Source organism: Ahaetulla prasina, chromosome 2 (assembly GCF_028640845.1).
Source record: "Ahaetulla prasina isolate Xishuangbanna chromosome 2, ASM2864084v1, whole genome shotgun sequence".
NCBI lineage: Eukaryota > Metazoa > Chordata > Lepidosauria > Squamata > Colubridae > Ahaetulla > Ahaetulla prasina.
The window spans coordinates 49,437,825-49,458,054 of record NC_080540.1 but is presented as its reverse complement, the minus strand read 5'-3'; positions in this window follow the sequence as shown (position 1 = coordinate 49,458,054).

Here is a 20,230-nt window from a genome sequence, read left to right as displayed (position 1 = left end):
AATAGTTCGAAGAACCGGTAGTAAAAATTCTGCCTGGCCCCGCCCCCAATCTATTGCTGCCTCCCGACTCCCAGCTGATCAGCTAGAAGGAAAAAATCAAGACTCACTTGTCGAAGAAGAGAAAAAAAAACAAGACACCGTCCCTTTAAATTGAGAAGCCAAGAAGCCTCCCAACTGATCGGCTCGCTTCTCAGCCAGGAGATCGCTTGGCAAAGAAGAAGGGAGGGAAAAAACACTGTCACTTTAAATTGACAGAGCTGGAAGCTCCTTTCTGGGTCAGCTGAACAACAAATTGGATAAGAGGAGGAATTCTTATATGGTTCAATGTTTTTGAAGTTTGGGGGTTTGTGCAACATGGGCTTTGTGTTTCTAAAAAGGTTTGGGTGATTTCCATTGTGAAGTATCCTGTCTTGAATGAGTTTTCTGCCTGCCTGTAAATGGAGCCGAACTTCCGGCTTTCACTTTTTATGAACTCTGCTTACAAAGTTTCCTTTATGCAGCTGGCAGGAATGTGGAATTCCAAGCAGGTTCCTTGCTAGCAGCTTGATTATTCCTTAATTATCTGGGATATTTTATTTGGGAAATGAAGAGGGGGGAGTTTGATTCCTTCCCAGAACAGATTAGTGGGGTGGGGAGGAAATGGGGATTTTGAAGTAACCTTCCCCTGGAGTGGGGAGGGAATGAGGATTTTAGGCTTGCTGTCAAACATCAGCCATAATACTAATGATTGTTTTGAACAATATGCAGGTTATATTACATGAATGGCTATTTTATATGTGAAATTATGACTGAAACCTATATAGGTTCACCCTGTCAGGAAGTTTCTCCTTAGTTTTAGATTGCTTCTCTCTTTGTTGAGTTTCCATCCATTGCTTCTTGTTTTGCCTTCTGGTGCTTTGGAAAATACTCCCACCCTTCTTTCTAGCAGCCCCTTAAAAGACTGTTGCCTATCACACACTTAGGCAAAGCATGTGAGCCATTTCCTCTTTTCGGTGGTCCATGAAAGTGCATCTATAGCAGAGGTCTTTAACCTTGGCCACTTTAAGACTTTAAGACAGCAAAGCTGGCTGAGGAATTCTGGGAGTTGAAGTCCATAAGTCTTAAAGTGGCCAAGTTTGGAGACCCCTGATCTATAGTATGTAGATAATAAAGTTGAAAAAAGGTGAACAATATTTTTGCAGAACTATAGATACGTTGAGGCTGGGTGTGACAAGGAATGGCTGGGAGGGGAGGGGCCAGGCGAGGTACCCCTTGACATGAGAGACACTGAGTTGACCATGCCTACCCAGTCATATGACCATCAAGCCACACCCACTGTCACATGACCATCAAGTCACGCCCACAAAATAAGCCACGCCCACAGAACCGGTAGTAAAAAAAATAGAACCCATCCCTGGCATACAGAGGTGAAATCCAGCAGGTCTGGAAATTCTGGAAAACCGGTAGCGGAAATTTTGAGTAGTTCAGAAAACCGGTAAAAACCTCCTTTGGCTGGCCCCAGAGTGGTGTGAGAATGGAGGTTTTGCAATATCCTTCCCCCAGGAATGGAAAGGGAATGGGGATTTTGCAGTATCCTTCCCCTGGAGTGGGGTGGAAATGTAGATTTTGCAGTGTCCTTCCCCTGCCATGCCCACCAAGCCACACCCACAGAGCTCACAGGTAATAAAAAAAATTGAATTTCACCACTGACAGCATACATAGCAACTCTGAATTCAGCACTTTAATATCTATCTTCACAAATTAAAACAAAATCCCAGGAGAACGTATCAGAGTTGCTTCATGCTTTGGGATGGGCAGCATATAATTTAATAAATACATTTGAAATTTATTTACAAAAACATCATTTTTTTCAATGTAAACCTATTGTCATTTGGGTTAAAAAAATAATAGAGCTTCCTATTCAAAAAAGATACATGCTCATAAAAACTTTATCTCATAAAAACTTCCATCAGGAACATTAGGGAAAATAAAACACATTGATATAAAAACAAATTGATTTTGGGGGAAATTATTTTTACCGAATCTGTATATTAAGGGAAGTGGCATACAACTGCAAGTGTTAGTGGTGATTGAAAACCCCTTATGAATTTTTTTGCGTTAAAAATTGTGATTTATGGCCTTGTCAGAATATATTATAGAAAGAAGAAAATCATGATGCAATGTCAATGATAAATCTTAAATTATAATTGTCACCGCTATGAAGAATACCTGAAGCTATTTCTTTGTATCTTTTTTTTCCCTTTCTTGCTCTTTCAGCAGTCCTTGATTTCTTTGTCTCTTTTTTCTTCTTTAATTTATATTAGTTTGTATTAGTTTTAATTATTTAATGTATTAGTTTAATTATCAATAAATTATATATATGTGTGTTTATAGAAATTTATGGGATGAAACAGTCCTGACTATAGTGGAGTAATAATCTGTAAAATACCACAGTATTTACAGAATAACAGAGTTGGAAGGGACCTTGGAGGTCTTCTAGTCCAATCCCCTGCTTAGGAAGGAAACCCTACACCAAATGGTTATCCAATCTCCTCTTAAAATCTTCCAGTGTTGGAGCAACTTCTGAAGGCAAGTTGTTCCACTGATTAATTGTTCTGTTAATTAATTTCTCCTTAATTCTGGATTGCTTCTCTCCTTGATTAGTTGCCACCCATTGCTTCTTTTCCTACACTCAGGTGCTTTGGGGAATAGTTTGATTCCCTTTTCTTTGTGGCAGCCCCAGAGATATTGGAACACTGCTATCATGTCTCCCCTAGTCCTTCTTTTCATTAAACTGGACATACCCAATTCCTGCACCCGATATTCATATGTTTTAGCCTCCAGTCCTTTAATCATCTTTGTTGCTCTTCTCTGCACTCTTTCTAGAGTCTCCATATCTTTTTTACATTGTGGTGACCAAAACTGGATGCATTATTCCACGTTTGGCCTTACCAAGGCATTATAAAGTGGTATTAACACTTCATGTGATCTTGAGTCTGTCTCTCTGTTTATGCAGCCTAGAACTGTGTTGGCTTTTTTGGCAGCTGCTGCACACTGCTGGCTCATATCTAAATGGTTGTCCACTAGGACTCCAAGATCCATCTCACAGTTATTACTATTGAGCAAGGTATTACATATACTGTACCTGTGCATTTTGTTTTTCTTGCCTAAATGTAGAACCTTAGTTTTTTCACCATTGAATTTCATTTTGTTAGATAATGCTCAATGTTCAAGTCTGGCAAGATATTAGGAGGAAAAAAAATTGAATAAGCATGCAGTATACAACAAGTATTTTAATGTATATGTGATATATTTAAGGTTTTGGCTTTTTAAGGTATTGTTTTAAATGTTTAAATGTTGAATGCCATTGTGCCATCTCATGCAATAGAGCAGGGGTCTCCAATCTTGGCAACTTTAAGACTTGTGGATTTCAACTCCCAGAATTCCTCAGCCAGCAAAGCTTTGCTGACTGAGGAATTCTGGGAGTTGAAGTCCACAAGTCTTAAAGTTGCCAAGGTTGGAGACCTCTACAATACAGTGTATCTGTCAGGCTACCCCCGACGGCAAATAGGAAAGAATTCACCTTGACTCCATTTGGAATAGAAACAAGTACTTTTACTTTTACAGTCTGGTTAGCAGCCAAGCAAAGCTGGAACTGAGACAAAATATGGCAAACATATCATATCCCCCCAATTGTCCCTCCTCCTCCAGGAGGTCAGGCTGGTCTGGTCCAATGCCAACTCCTTCACGGCCCCTCGTGGTAATCTTCTTCCACAAGTCTCTGGATGTCAGTCAACTCAGGAATGCAGTGTCGGTTAGGAAAGCGCGCGCTGATAATACTCAATCACTAATCACCCCTCCTCCCAGTTATGTCAGCCGACACTAATAATAAGCTCTTTTCCCTTACCCCGGATGGTGGTATGATTCATCTCATGATCCTAAGAGTTTATAATACAGAAATAAACATTTTACATTCTATCTACTGATATAATCATTTAAAAGTAAATGAAGAGTGGAGTGGAGGCTGACATTCGGCCCTCCTGCAACAAGGACGTCAGTCCTAGAAAGAAAAAAGAGAAGTTAGGGTTTGTCAGGATATTTTTTATAGAATTGTGCTATTTTTTCCGAGGCATGAACATCTTCTTTGTTCACCCATTCAGCTTGGGATAACGGGAAGTGTTTCCAAGAAATAAGATATTGAATTTTATTTCTATGTTTTCTTGAATCCAAAATTTCTTTTATTTCAAAGTGTTGTTCTCCCTCTATGAGAATTGGTATAGGAGGGGGTGTATGGTTAGGACGGAAAGTAGATGTGTGTTCAGGTTTCAGCAAACTGACATGGAAAACGGGGTGGATTCTCCTAAGTGTTTTTGGTAAATCTAGTTGTACCGTCACGGGGTTGATGATTTTTACTATTGGGAAAGGTCCCACATATTTAGGTCCAAGTTTTTTAGATTTCTGAGTGGTTTGAAGATATTTGGTGGAAAGATAAACTTTATCGCCTACTTGATATTTGTTTTCAGGGGACCTTTTTTTATCTGCTTGTTTTTTATGCGCACGGTGAGCGTCGTCGATCGCCTTGCGAGTCATTTTCCATGTGCTTTGTATTTGATCTATCCATTCTGATAAAGAGGAAATAGTAGTTTCTTCTTGTGGGAGTTCCGAGATAGGAACAAAATCTTGGCCTGAAGCTATTTTAAAGGGAGTAAATCCCGTGCTACTATGAATTGAGTTGTTGTAGGCAACTTCAGCAAAAGGTAAGAGATCAGCCCAATTATCTTGCTGGTAGTTAACATAACATCGGAGATATTGTTCTAGTACAGAGTTCGAACGTTCACAGCTTCCATTAGTTTGAGGATGATGGGAGGAGCTTAATCATGGAACCAATGAGTCGTAAAAATTCTTTCCAAAATTTAGAAGTGAATTGAACTCCTCGATCTGAAATGATGCGATCAGGCACTCCGTGAAGTCTATAAATGTGTTGTACAAACAACTTTGCTAGAGTCTTTGAGGAGGGTATTTTTGAACATGGAATAAAATGGACTTGTTTGGAGAAAAGGTCAGTCACTACCCATATAACAGTATTGCCGGAACTTTCAGGTAATTCCACTATGAAATCCATGGATATTTCTTTCCATGGGGTTCCTGGTCTGGCTACCGTTTGTAGTAGTCCAGGAGGTTTTCCCGGAGGTCTTTTGGATGATGCACAAATCGGGCAACTTGCGACATATGCTTGAATGTCTTTTTTAAGACTTGGCCACCAAAATTGTCTTTTAAGAAGATGCAAAGTTTTCACAAATCCAAAATGCCCTGCCATCTTGGCATCATGGCATCGTTGTAGGATGGTTTCTCTGAGTGATAGAGGAACATATAGTTTTGTTCCAATCCAAGCTAGTCCATCACGGAGTGTGCATTCATGGGAATGCGTTAAGTACCAGTCATCGGTGTTTAAAGCTTCTTTAAACGATTTGGTTAGTTCATCTGGGAGTGAGGGGTCAGCTTTGGAGTGGCTTCTAGTTATTGCTGGGGCCGCCAACTGTTGCACGGGAAGTATTGGTTGAACCACCTCGGAGCGAGTGCAATTGTATTGGGGTAAACGTGAAAGAGCATCTGCTAAGAAGTTTTTTCCTCCAGGAATATACTGTAAAGTAAAATTAAAGCGGTTAAAATATTGAGTCCAACGGGCTTGTTTAGGCGAAAGTTTTCTAGGAGTCTTTAGCGCTTCCAGATTTTTGTGATCAGTCCAAACTTCAAAAGGAATGATTTGAACCTTCTAAGAATTGTCTCCATGTCCGTAGAGCCCAATGAACTGCAAACGCTTCTTTTTCCCAAATAGCCCATCGTCTTTCGGTTTCAGTCAATTTTCGAGAAGTGAAAGCACAGGGTTGTAAATTACCATCAGCATTGTTTTGGAGCAAGACGGCTCCGACTGCTACATCACTTGCATCAGCTTGTATTACAAAAGGAACATCCATGTCAGGGTGCTTTAAAATAGGTTCGGCGGCAAAGAGTCGTTTCAATTTTTCAAATGCTGCTTGACATTCCATTGTCCATTCGAGGGGTAATGATGGTTTGGGTTTCGTGTCTCCTTTAGTTTTTAAGAGGTTAGTGATTGGTAAAGCAATTTGAGCAAAGGAGGGGATGAATTGACGATAGAAATTTGCAAATCCCAAAAAACTTTGGAGCTGTTTGCGTGTGCGTGGGGGGGCCCATTCCAAAACAGCTTTCACTTTTCCTGGATCCATTTCTAACCCATCAGCCGAGATGCGATATCCTAGGTAGTCTATTTTGGTTTGATGGAAATCACATTTGGATAGCTTGCAATACAGTTCAGCAGATAATAACTTTTTGAGAACTGCTCTTACTAGTTTACCCCAATACAATTGCACTCGGCTGCCCGATGGCCCTCTTTTCCGCATCTGTAGCACGCAGTCGATCGTTGTCTCCCTCCCTCTGGTCTAGGCGTGTCCCTTGAGGGCCACCCAGGAGAATGGGCCGGGTAAGGTCTTCCAGTGCGCTGCTTTCTGCTATGGTCCTTCGCTAGTTCAATTTCCATCTCTGCTGCCAGGGTATACCAGCCATACAATGTGGTTGGAGACGCTCGTGCCCGGCACAGTTCATAGAGATCTCCATTCAGGCCCTCTTTGTAAAAGTCGACCAGGATCACCTCCGACCACCCTCTCATCAAGGGGACTAGATCACTGAATTCCTGGGTATAATCAGCCACCGGTCTCCTCCCTTGCCTGATGGTTTTCATTCGACCTTTGGCTTTCTGCTCCGCCAGGGGGTCCTCAAACCTCCTCCTTAGTGCCGTAATAAAATGCTCGTAATTTTGCAGTAGGGGGGAGTGGTTTTTATACAGCGACACAAACCATGCAGCTGCTCTTCCGGTCAAATTGTGGGTCACAGCTCTAACTTGTGCTGCCTGTGACCAATAATCTCCCCCCCAGTCTAACATGTGGTCATTCACTATCGCCAGGAACAATTCCAGCTCCTTCGCATCTCCATCAAATTTTTCTAATATGGGAGGAATTTTTGGCTTTTTCCTTCCCCTGCGCGGCCTTGCATGGTCAGCAGGTGGCGCCCGGGCCCCATCCAATTCAGCTTCGTCTGGGGAGAGAGTTTCCGTCTCTTCAGGAATCTCACCACCCTGGAAATCACCTCTAACGGGCCTCTTTGTAATTTCTTCTTCCTCTTCCCCTCCCCCCTTGGAGGACTGAACAGGGGATTCATACCTTTGGCGAACAGCTAGCCTTACTTTCACCTCACGGAAAAGACGAAAGGCTTCCTCCAGCTGGCGTCTGTCTCTTATCTCTCTCTCTCCTTGCCAATCCGAAAGTCTCACCGTCCCTTCTTTTTCTCTTTTTGTTACTCCAGGCTGAAACTCTTCGGCACTTGGTTCCCACCTTTCCTCTTCCAGCTTTAATTGCTCAATCCACCGAGCTCTGCAAACTTCCAGCTCGGGGTTAAAAGTGTCAGCAAAAATTCCTCCGGACGCCTCCCCCAGCTCAGCCGGCGGCAGTCCTTCCATCACATTTGGGTTTTCTTCCCCCCCGGTATTGCGATTGCAATCCTGGTTGGTAGACATGGGTGAGTTCCAGCTTAATGTCAGGCTACCCCCGACGGCAAATAGGAAAGAATTCACCTTGACTCCATTTGGAATAGAAACAAGTACTTTTACTTTTACAGTCTGGTTAGCAGCCAAGCAAAGCTGGAACTGAGACAAAATATGGCAAACATATCATATCCCCCCAATTGTCCCTCCTCCTCCAGGAGGTCAGGCTGGTCTGGTCCAATGCCAACTCCTTCACGGCCCCTCGTGGTAATCTTCTTCCACAAGTCTCTGGATGTCAGTCAACTCAGGAATGCAGTGTCGGTTAGGAAAGCGCGCGCTGATAATACTCAATCACTAATCACCCCTCCTCCCAGTTATGTCAGCCGACACTAATAATAAGCTCTTTTCCCTTACCCCGGATGGTGGTATGATTCATCTCATGATCCTAAGAGTTTATAATACAGAAATAAACATTTTACATTCTATCTACTGATATAATCATTTAAAAGTAAATGAAGAGTGGAGTGGAGGCTGACATTATCACTCTATTCATTTTTTAAAATTAAAAATGGCGAAAGGTTGTGAGGTTACCAGCTCTTGTGAGCTTTTACTAAACTATTCTTGCATGTTCTCCCAAACTTGAATTCTTATGTGCTTCCAGCTGAAATGAAGTGAGAGTTCAGCCATTAAAAAAAAAACACAACAGAATGTATTATTTTAATTAATGTGGAGGATTTGCATATATCATCAAAGGGTACCACAAATAGGTATTTTGCATTAGAGGGAAAAATTGTCATATGGACTACCAGTGAGATGTTTTCCTTACAAAAACATGTGTCCTCTAATGAAAACATCATGCAGCACCATATTATTAGGTTGAAAAGGAGGAGAAGGAGGAGGGGGGAGGAGGGGGAGGAGGAAGAGGAGGAGGAAGAATAATTGCTGCATTGGCCTAAATTTCCCCAAAGCTACTTAGTATTAACTTCCGAGAAGATATTCAACCACATATAAATAGTGATTATTAATAGAACTTAATACACTTTAACTTGATAGTCAAATTGTAAAGTTATAATTCATTGCTTAGACAATGCCTAAACATATTGTAGTGGAAAGTAGATCATTTCTATGGCAAAATTCTAATGGTAGAAACAACATTGCCCTACAATTTAGTTTCCTGCCCTGTAGCACAGCTCTGGGCATGGCTTTAATTGGACCAGAACCATCTTTTACACACTCATTTGGTTTTTGAAATTTACCTGTCAATTTCTTTTGTGTTAGATACTAATAATCAAGCAGATAAGTTATTTCATATCCTGCTGACCTCTCCTGCTGTTCTTTTAATTGAATTTTATAGTCCTGGTTTTGGGTGTTGGGATTTAGATGTAGTGACTGAACTGTGGTCTTTATTGTGTTGTTTTCTTTTAACTTAGAAGATGCCTTTGGGTCTGAGAGGCAAAGGAAAAATAACTATAAATAATAGATTATTCTTTTCCTTTGTGGTTCTTTGAAGTCATACTAAAACATTTGAATTATTACTTAACAAAATACATTGAAAGCCACACATAGGAACAGATTTCCTGTGGAGAAATCTCTAGGTATTTGGTCCCCCAAATGACATTAAAATGTACCCTACTTATAAAATGAAATATGAAGCTATAAATGAAGTTTAGAAAAGTTAAATAGCAATAGTTATAGATTATGCTGCTGCTCAGTAATTAAAAATCAGTATCTTAAAATCTAAGGTTCCTGAAGTTTTATTCATAGGGACTTTCTGTTGTTTCTAAAGCATCTAATTTTAAAGTTTGTTGTTTTTTTAAATATTTTCCATAGGTCTTCCTCCTAAATATTAGATACCATATATATTTTAATGTAATTGTCTGAAACAATAATGAAAATTCTGGGAGAGGCATGGTGAACTGAGCATGGTCACCTGAAAGTGACCATGTCAAACATCAAAGAACCTGTAAGTAGACAGGTTCTTTGGAATCTATCCAGATAAGGAGAGTACAGGAGATGACCCACATGTTCTCCAGATGGCTATTCCTTGCAAAGAGACTACAGGTTAGAAGTGTTCCATGGGTTTGAGTGCTGGGAGATGAAGGGATAAGCTTCTTTGGTTGTAATTGGGATGGAGCCTTTTAAAGGACTTAAGTTTGCAAGATGTTATGGAAGAGGAACAGGTTTTACTGGACATGACTAAGACCCATAAGAAAATAGATTTAAATATATTGAAAGAGGAAAAGATAATTCATACTTGGTTTCAGTATGGACAGTTGCTAACCAGATGGAAAGAGGATCAGAAAATTGGTATCATGCAAAATGAAGAAAATTTGGTAAAATAAATTAGAGATCCAAGCCAATCACATATTAAAAGATTGTATAATGCATTGTTAGAAATAGACTCAGAAACGGAATTAGTTAAGGACTGCATGATAAAATGGGCAAAAAATATACAAGAACCTATAATGATGGAAACGGGAGAAAATCTGGGTTAGAAATGTTAAATTTACACAAGCACAAAATTTAAGAGAAAATTTTTATAAAATGTTTCACAGATGGCATTTAGATCCTAAAAAACTAGCATGTATGTACCCAAACTTGCAAGCTAAATGTTGGAGATGTGATGGGGATGATGCTACTTACTTTCATATATGGTGGACTTGTAACAAAATTAAGCCATTTTAGATAAGAATTTGGTGGATTATACAAAATATTTTGAAAAAGAAGATAAAATTTATTCCACAATTGTTTTTATTGGGTATAATTATGGATTGTACAAAAATAGAGACTAAATTGATCTTAAATTTAATATCAGCAGCCAGACTATTGGTTGCGCAATACTGGAAGAAGGAACATTTTTCTATGATTGGAGAATGGATATTAAAAGTTGCAAACTTAGCAGAGATGGCGAAAATCTCAGCATTCTTGAAAGACTGCTCACAAGAAAGATACATATTAGAATGGAGAAGATGGATTGACTATATTTGGGAGAGGGAGGGAGGGGGGAAGAGGGGAGACTGGGTAAGGGGGAGGGGGAAGGAGGGGTAAATCTTTGTAAAACTTTTTCAATAAAAAAAGAAAAAGAAAAAAAGAAAATAGATTTAAAAATTATAAGTAACTTTATTAGTTTATAACAACGACTACTTACATGTTGGAAGCACAAAGTTGTCAAAAGATATACTAGTGACATCATCGTTACACAGGGGACACCCAGTTGGAGGTTCCTTGCAAGTGCCTTTGAAGTTTCCCACTGAAATGGTACCCATTTATCTACTCATGGTTGCCACTTTTGAACTGATGGGTCGGCAGCAGTTGGAGCATGCAGTGAAAGCTCACCTTGCCCCATGGCAGCTTTCTAACCTTTGAGCCACTACCCTTCTTCTAATTGATAATTGACTCAAGCTCATGAACATATATAAATCCACTAAGAAAATTGTGTGATGGGCCAAAGAAGAACTGAAAAGGAAAAAAAATATATATAGCAATATTTGAATGAACACTTTTTAGGTTTTTTTAATCCACCACTTTTCTCATACAACTCAATCTTCTCCACAATAGCAATCTTATGAGGTGAGATGGGCTGAGATGGGGGGACTGGCCCAGAGTCACCAGCCCATTTTTCATGCCTAAGGTGGGACTAGAACTCATAGTCTCCTGGTTTCTAGGTCACCACCTTTCCTTTACACCAAATATCTCCTTAAATATTAAGAACTAGTTGAATATCGGTGCTCCATTCGAAACTATGTGATCGGGCTTGATAAATTGATACTTACAGCTTGAAAATCAATGAGTAGTTACAATTGGCCTCTCCTCTCCCCTTCTCTCCCTCAGCCTTGCCCCACAGAAGCCTATCCTATCCTATACCCTTCTCTCCCTCAGCCTTGCCCTACAGAAGCCTTCGCTATCCTATCCCCTGGTTGCTGCTATGAAAGTGAAACTCCACTCCTCTGCTTGTGTTTTGTATTTGGAAAAAGATTTCTTTTCAGGTGGGGAGAGGGAGTAGAACTCCTTAGTATCAGAGGGCTGTTTGGAAAGTGAAACTGTATTTGCTGTGTGAGCAAGAAGGAGATAGGAAGGAGCATGGCCATGGCTTAGCTCAACTGTTCTGTAGCAAAACTGCTTGCTGCTATGAAAGTAATACTGAAACTAAAACTCCTCTCCTCTGCTTGTGTTTTGCATTTGGAACATATTTCTTTTCAGGTGGGAAGGGAGAACTCCTTAGTATCAGAGGGCTGTTTGGAAAGTGAAACTGTATTTGCTGTGTGAGCAAGAAGGAGATAGGAAGGAGCATGGCCATGGCTTAGCTCAACTGTTCTGTAGTAAAGCTGCTTGCTGCTATGAAAGTAAAACTGAAACTGAAACTCCTCTCCTCTGGTTGTGTTTTGCATTTGGAACAGATTTCTTTTCAGGTGGGGAGGGGGAGTAGAACTCCTTAGCATCAGAGTCTGTTAATAATAATAGTATAGGAAATACCAATCTTCTGTGTCAGCTTTGGAAGCCATATTAGGCCAGAAGCTTCCATGCTGCCACCTTCTCATGTGTGAGAAAGTAGGATGGGGGATTTAGTAGAGGGGTTGTCTTTAGACATAATAGCATTCTTCCTGTTGGTCAAGGTCAGGCCGATCCTACATCTGGAGAAGGAGTGGTTGGAGTGCTGTCTTGAGATGGGACAGTGGGCGATTGGAGCACGTGATGGACTGCGGAATCAAGGGATGGTTTTGGGGGTTTTGATTTACTGAGGGAAAACCTGGACCTCTCAGATTTGGGTTTTTCCAGATATGCCACTTTACCTATCCTAGTAAATAGAACTTTGAAAGATACTTTCTACAGAGTTCTACTTGGAGTTGGGGGTTTTCTTGGAATGCTGACACTCTGATGGTCATTTTGAAAAATCCTTTCTTAGTGAGCACCTAGAAACCAAGAGAAACATACATTGGAAATTTCAAATTTGTAGGCTTTACAGTTCTGGAGATTTTATGATGATGCATGAGTGGTATTTTGCTTTTATATATATAGATGTTAAAAGTAAAATGAAGGAAAATAAAGTTGGCTTGTTTTATCATAGTAAAAGTAAGACATTTACTGTATTTGCACATTTCTGGCAAACCTTACGGACTTTTTGCTGACACCAAGATTGAACAGTTGATGTTTCATGATAAGGAATGAGATAGGAGATGAAATGATATTGTTGTAATCTTATAGACAGTGAAGAGTTACTAAATTTGTCTATACTTCTTATAATGAAAGTTGGAAGTTATTTTTATATATATATATAGGTCTTTGGTTATTCGGGTTTTCTCCCGCGTAAAATTGGAAGTGTCTTGGCGACGTTTCGACGAAGTCTCATTCATCATCTTCAGGCTTCAGGTTCGTGCTTCTGGGAGCAATGTGTGATTGCAGCTGTTTCTTCCTTTTTAACTGCTAGTGGGGGTTTGAACTGATTGGGTGGGAGCTTGGCTGTGCTCTGATTGGCTGGGGTTTTTTTGTGCTCTGATTGGCTGGGGGTGTGTCCTGTTTGGGTGGGGGCTTGGTTGTGCTCAAATTAGACTGAGTTGCAGGGGGATTTGAGCTGGTGAGCTGCACTGCTGCTGTTTGGCTTCGGGTTCGTGTTCGTGCTACATCTTCATAGTGGGTGTCAGTCTGCTGCATGAATGGATTGGAGGGGTTTGAAATGGCTAATGTTGCAGCTGTGGTCTGGCTTCTGGTCCTTGGTCGTGCTTCCTGATCAGTGTGGGTTTGGGTCTGCTTTCTGGGTGGATGTGTGGTGGTGACATCCTGTGTGGACCTCGTGAGTGTGGGTCTGGTGTCATTCCTCGTGTTAAGGACTCGTTTGTCAATAAGGGCGGGTTTCCAAATGGCTGGTAGGTGGGAGGTATCATCTCGTTTGTTCATGCTGTGTGGGCGTTTTTCTATCTCGATGGCTTCTCTGATTATTCTGTTGTTAAAGTGTTCAGTTTTGGCGATAGTTCTGGTCTTTTTAAAGTCAATATCGTGTCCTGTGACTTTAAAGTGTTGGACCAGGAAGAAGTTGGTTCCTCTTTTGAATGAGTTCTTGTGTTCTTCAATGCGCACTTATTCTTCTGTTGGTTTGTCCAATGTATGTGGTGGGGCAGGTGGTGCATGGGATTTCATATACTCCTTGATTTTCTAACTCAATTTTGTCTTTGGGGTTTCTTAGGATGGTGGATATTTTTTGGTTTGTGCAGAATGCTGTCTTGATGTTATGTTTGTGGAGGATCTTGCTGATTCTGTCTGTGGTGCCTTTTATATATGGGAGGGGGGCTGTGCCGTTTTCTTGTTCTCTTTCTTGGGTTTTAGTGGGGGGTTCTTTTTGGATTAGTTTGGTAATCTTATTTCTCTGGAATCCATTGGATGTTAGTACGTTTGTGAGAGTGTGTAGTTTGGTTTTTAGGTGTTGTTCGTCAGCTAAGCGTTTTGTTCTAGAGATGAGTGTCTTGGCTACGGAGTTGATCTGTGCTGGGTGGTGGTGTGAGAGTGCGTGCAGATAGCAGTTTGTGTGTGTTTTCTTCTGGTAGATGGTGTGTCCTAGGGAGCCATTGGGTTTCTTGTAGACTAAGACATCTAGGAAGGGAAGTTGGTTGTTAACTTCTGTTTCCATGGTGAACTGTATTTTGGGGTGTAGGCTATTGAGGTGTGTGAGGAAATTGTCAAGTTTTTCTTTCCCGTGTGGCCAGATTATGAAGGTGTCGTCTACGTATCTGAGCCAGAGTTTGGGTTTGTGATCAGATTTTTCTAGTGCTTGGGTTTCAAAGTGTTCCATGTAGAGGTTGGCAATGACAGGTGAGAGGGGTGATCCCATGGGTGCGCCTTCTATTTGTTTGTATTTTTGTCCATTATAGATGAAGTATGTGTTGGATAGGCAGTGGTTGGTCAGATCTAGGATGTGCTTGGGGGGGTTATATTTGTTTTGGATAGCTGTCAAGGCTTCTTTGATTGGCACTTGGGTGAAGAGGGATATGACATCAAAGCTCACAAGTAGGTCGCTGGGCTGTAAGTTTTGTTTCTTTATGATATCTATGAACTGGAATGAGTTTTTTACGTGTGAGGCAATGGATTCTGCATAGGGCTGTAGTTGTTTGGTGAGAAATTTGGCTAGGTTTTGTAGAGGTGAGCCTATGGAGCTGACTATGGGTCTGAGTGGGTTCCTTCTTTGTGTATCTTGGGAGGCCGTGAGCTTAGGGCATCTGGATGATTTCTCTCTGGGAATGATTCTTTGTTGGATTTCTTCGCTGATGGGGAGGCTTTTATTTTGGATCTAGTGGTTTTTCTAGGTAGGTGGTGGGGTCTGTTTTAGGGGCTTGTATGCAGGGTCTTGGAGTAGGTTGGTTAATTTGGTTTGGTACTATGAAGATGTAGCACGAACACGAACACGAAGCCAAACAGCAGCAGTGCAGCTCACCAGCTCAAATCCCCCTGCAACTCAGTCTAATTTGAGCACAACCAAGCCCCCACCCAAACAGGACACACCCCCAGCCAATCAGAGCACAGCCAAGCTCCCACCCAATCAGTTCAAACCCCCACTAGCAGTTAAAAAGGAAGAAACAGCTGCAATCACACATTGCTTCCAGAAGCACGAAGCTGAAGCCTGAAGATGACGAATGAGACGTCATCAAAACGTCGCCAAGACACTTCCAATTTTACGCGGGAGAAAACCCGAATAGCCAAAGACCTACATACAAACACCCACGAAAACCTCAGAAAACAAATATATATATATATATATATATATATATATATATATATATATATATATATATATATATATATATATATATATATATATATATTATATATATATATATATATATATACACATATATATATGTATATGTGTGCAGGTTTTGGTATATTCAGGTCTTTTCCGTGTAAGATTGAAAGTATTTAGGCAACGAAGGATATCTCATTCATCATCTTCAGGCTGGAGTTTTTTGGCTTTTATCTTATGTGAGCAAAGTGTGGATTTTAACTGCTGTTTCTCTATAAATACTGGTGGGGGGTGTTTTTTGAATTGCTGGCCTAGCTGTTGCAAGCTGATTGGTTGGCTGTGTTGCTACATTTTGATTGGTTAATGGAGTTTTTTGAATTGTTGGCCTAGCTGCTGCAAGCTGATTGGTTGGCTTTGTTGCTAATTGGTTAATGGGGTTGATGTTTGTGTGGGAAGTAGCATTTTGGGTCCTGGTCTGGTTTCGAGTTCGAGGTCCTGTTATGTGTTGATGTTTGTGTCAGGAGTAGCATTTTGGCCCTGGTCTGGTTCGAGTTCAAGGTCTTGTCATGTGTTGATGTTTGTGTGGAAGTAGCATTTTGGGCCCTGGTCTGGTTCTGAGTTTGAGGTCCTGTCATGTGTTGATGTTTGTGTCAGGAGTAGCATTTTGGGTCCTGGTCTGGTTCTGAGTTTGAGGTCCTGTCATGTGTTGATGTTTGTGTGGAAGTAGCATTTTGGGCCCTGGTCTGGTTCCGAGTTTGAGGTCCTGTTATGTGTTGATGTTTGTGTGTGGAGTAGCATTTTGGGCCCTGGTCTGGTTCCGAGTTCGAGATCTTGTCATGTGTTGATGTTTGTGTGGGAAGTAGCATTTTGGGCCCTGGTCTGGTTTCGAGTTCGAGGTCCTGTTATGTGTTGATGTTTGTGTGTGTTTTCTTCTGGTAGATGGTGTGTCCTAGGGAGCCATTGGGTTTCTTGTAGACTAAGACATCTAGGAAGGAAGTTGGTTGTTAACTTCTGTTTCCATGGTGAACTGTATTTTGGGGTGTAGGCTATTGAGGTGTGTGAGGAAGTTGTCAAGTTTTTCTTTCCGTGTAAGATTGAAAGTATTTAGGCAACGTTTCGATGATATCTCATTCGTCATCTTCAGGCTTCAACCGTGCTTCTGGGAGCAATGTGTGATCACAGCTATTTCTTCCTTTTAACTGCTAGTGGGGTTTGAACTGATTGGGTGGGAGCTTGGCTGTGCTCTGATTGGATGGGGTTTTCTGTGCTCTGATTGGCTGGGGTGTGTCCTGTGTTGGTGGGGGCTTGGTTGTGCTCAGTCTAATCTGTGCTGCAGGATTTGAGCTGGTGAGCTGCACTGCTGCTGTTTGGCTTCGTGTTATGGTGGTGCTACATCTTCGTAGTGGGTGTCAGTCTGCTGCATGTATGGATTGGAGGGGTTTGAAATGGCTAATGTTGCAGCTGCGGTCTGGCTTCTGGTCCTTGGTCGTGCTTCCTGATCAGTGTGGGTTTGGGTGTGCTTTCTGGGTGGATGTGTGGTGGTGACATCCTGTGTGGACCTCGTGAGTGTGGGTCTGGTGTCATTCCTCGTGTTAGGGACACGTTTGTCAATAAGGGCAGGTTTCCAAATGGCTGGTAGGCGGGAGGTATCATCTCGTTTGTTCATGCTGTGTGGGCGTTTTTCTATCTCGATGGCTTCTCTGATTATTCTGTTGTTAAAGTGTTCAGTTTTGGCGATAGTTCTGGTCTTTTTAAAGTCAATATCATGTCCTGTGACTTTAAAGTGTTGGACCAGGGAAGTTAGTTCCTCTTTTTGAATGAGTTCTTGTGTTCTTCAATCGTGCACTTATTCTTCTGTTGGTTTGTCCAATGTATGTGGTGGGGCAGGCGGTGCATGGGATTTCATATACTCCTTGATTTTCTAACTCAATTTTGTCTTTGGGGTTTCTTAGGATGGTGGATAATTTTTGGTTTGTGCAGAATGCTGTCTTGATGTTATGTTTGTGGAGGATCTTGCTGATTCTGTCTGTGGTGCCTTTTATATATGGGAGGAGGGCTGTGCCATTTTCTTGCTCTCTGTCTTGGGTTTTAGTGGGGGTTCTTTTGGATTAGTTTGGTAATCTTATTTCTCTGGAATCCATTGGATGTTAGGCTGAGAGTGTGTAGTTCGGTTTTAGGTGTTGTTCGTCAGCTAAGCATTTTGTTCTAGAGATGAGTGTCTTGGCCACGGAGTTGATCTGTGCTGTGGTGGTGTGAGAGTGCATGCAGATAGCGGTTTGTGTGTGTTTTCTTCTGGTAGATGGTGTGTCCTAGGGAGCCATTGGGTTTCTTGTAGACTAAGACATCTAGGAAGGGTTGTTGTTAACTGTTTCCATGGTGAACTGTATTTTGGGGTGTAGGCTAGTTTTTCTTCCCGCGTGGCCAGCCATTATGAAGGTACGTATCTGAGCCAGAGTTTGGGTTTGTGATCAGATTTTCTAGTGCTTGGTTTCAAAGTGTTCCATGTAGAGGTTGGCAATGACAACCAAGGACCAGAAGCCAGACCGCAGCTGCAACATTAGCCACTTCAAACCCTCCAATCCATACATGCAGCAGACTGACACCCACTAAGATGTAGCCACAAAGCCAAACAGCAGCAGTGCAGCTCACCAGCTCAAATCTGCAGCACAGATTAGACTGAGCACAACCAAGCCCCACCAACACAGGACACACCCCAGCCAATCAGAGCACAGAAAACCCCATCCAATCAGAGCACAGCCAAGCTCCCACCCAATCAGTTCAAACCCCACTAGCAGTTAAAAGGAAGAAACAGCTCATCACACATTGCTCCCAGAAGCACGGTTGAAGCCTGAAGATGACGAATGAGACTCAAACGCCGCCAAGACACTTCCAATTTTACACGGGAGAAAACCCAACAACCAAAGACCTATATACAAACACCCGTGAAAACCTCAGAAAACAAATATTGCACCTCTACGGGAGGAAATCCACCATCTGACCAGGACCTATGAAAACTAGAAGTCCAAAGAGCTCCATTTTATGTGACCTCGCATTCCTACTTAAACTGCAGATGAAAATTTAATCCCCAAATGCTTCCAATTGAAATTCCACCCAACTCTGCAGCCACCAAACGATCCTAAAAAGAACAGAATTGGCCTTAATCAGAAATGAACTTCACACAAAAGATTCCTCCTAGATCAAATCAACAAAGATCTCCTCACACTTCACCTCAAACTCAGCAACAAGATGCACCCGCACTTTGGGACAACTAAACAACTTGCCGCCTGAGAGCCAAACACAGACCACCCTCAAGACAGACACGCACACCAACAAACTCAAGACTACAAGAACGCCAGAAACAAACCTCCACCCTCACAGCAACACATGAAACAAACAGTGCATAACATCTCAGATAGGATCCTCACCAAAGCTGAAACCGATGTCCTTTCCAAAGGATTCAACTTTGCAGTCACTCCCAAAATACATCCCCACTGAGACCATTATATGGAGTTGAAACCAGCCTGACCAAAATCAACCCCGATGACGCTAACAAAATCAGACTCAAATCACCAACATCCTGCAGCAGCAAGCCACCCAAAAGCAACTTACCCAAAGAGGAACAGACAGCACTACTTAACCTGAAAAAGATACCAGCATAATAATCCTACCAGCAGACAAGGGCAACGCCACGGTGGTTATGAACACATCTGACTACCAAACCAAATTAACCAACCTACTCCAAGACCCTGCATACAAGCCCCTAAAACAGACCCCACCACCTACCTAGAAAACCACTAGATCCAAAATAAAAGCCTCCCCATCAGCGAAGAAATCCAACAAAGAATCATTCCCAGAGAGAAATCATCCAGATGCCCTAAGCTCCACGGCCTCCCAAGATACACAAAGAAGGAACCCCACTCAGACCCATAGTCAGCTCCATAGGCTCACCTCTACAAAACCTAGCCAAATTTCGCCAAACAACTACAGCCCTATGCAGAATCCATCACCTCACACGAAAAACTCATTCCAGTTCATAGAGATCATAAAGAAACAAAACTTACAGCCCAGCGACCTACTCGTGAGCTTTGATGTCATATCCTCTTCACCCAAGTGCCAATCAAAGAAGCCTTGACAGCTATCCAAAACAAATATAACCCCCAAGCACATACTAGATCTGACCAACCACTGCCTATCCAACACATACTTCATCTATAACGGACAAAAATACAAACAAATAGAAGGCGCACCCATGGGATCACCCTCTCACCTGTCATTGCCAACCTCTACATGGAACACTTTGAAACCCAAGCACTAGAAAATCTGATCACAAACCCAAACTCTGGCTCAGATACGTAGACGACACCTTCATAATCTGGCCACACGGGAAAGAAAACTTGAAAACTTCCTCACACACCTCAATAGCCTACACCCCAAAATACAGTTCACCATGGAAACAGAAGTTAACCAACTTCCTTCCTAGATGTCTTAGTCTACAAGAAACCCAATGGCTCCCTAGGACACACCATCTACCAGAAGAAAACACACAAACCGCTATCTGCATGCACTCACACCACCACCCAGCACAGATCAACTCCGTGGGAGGTATCATCTCGTTTGTTCATGCTGTGTGGGCGTTTATCTCGATGGCTTCTCTGATTATTCTGTTGTTAAAGTGTTCAGTTTTGGCAATAGTTCTGGTCTTTTAAAGTCAATATCGTGTCCTGTGGCTTTAAGGTGTTGGACCAGGAAGAAGTTGGTTCCTCTTTTGACTGAGTTCTTGTGTTCTTCAATGCGCACTTATTCTTCTGTTGGTTTGTCCGATGTATGTGGTGGGGCAGGTGGTGCATGGGATTTCATATACTCCTTGATTTTCTAACTCAATTTTGTCTTTGGGGTTTCTTAGGATGGTGGATATTTTTTGGTTTGTGCAGAATGCTGTCTTGATGTTATGTTTGTGGAGGATCTTGCTG